Here is a 434-nt window from a genome sequence, read left to right as displayed (position 1 = left end):
AATGTGATTTACAGTTTCTGTTTGGCACAGCTCATGTTCTGCTCTGTTCCCTCAGTCTGCCAGCTCAAAGTTGTTGATGTGACAGAGGGAGCAGAGTCTGTCCTGCTACCCTTCATATCCAAAAAACTGAAGAATCAGGAGACCGCCAAAGTGGAGTGGAAACATATCCAAGAAGACGAAATGAAGGTCGTGTATGAGAAGGATCGGAAAAGTCAAGACGTACCTGACACAGGCCCCGTAAAGATGAAGAAAAATCCATGGATTACAGGAAACGCCAGCCTAACTTTGTCAGATCCTCACTCTGAAGATGGAGGTGTTTACATATGCACCATGTATGACACGCATGGAAAGGCCCTGAAACAGAAAGTAGTGGCACTCTGGGTCAAAGGTCAGTATTAGAGGATGTTAGCTTGAAAGATCCTGATGATGTCTTA

The sequence above is a fragment of the Pundamilia nyererei genome, unplaced genomic scaffold, assembly GCF_000239375.1.
Source record: "Pundamilia nyererei isolate P.nyererei 1_Seehausen unplaced genomic scaffold, PunNye1.0 scaffold00031, whole genome shotgun sequence".
In the NCBI taxonomy this organism is placed as follows: domain Eukaryota; kingdom Metazoa; phylum Chordata; class Actinopteri; order Cichliformes; family Cichlidae; genus Pundamilia; species Pundamilia nyererei.
The sequence above is the reverse complement of the archived record's forward strand: the minus strand, read 5'-3'. Positions refer to the sequence as shown.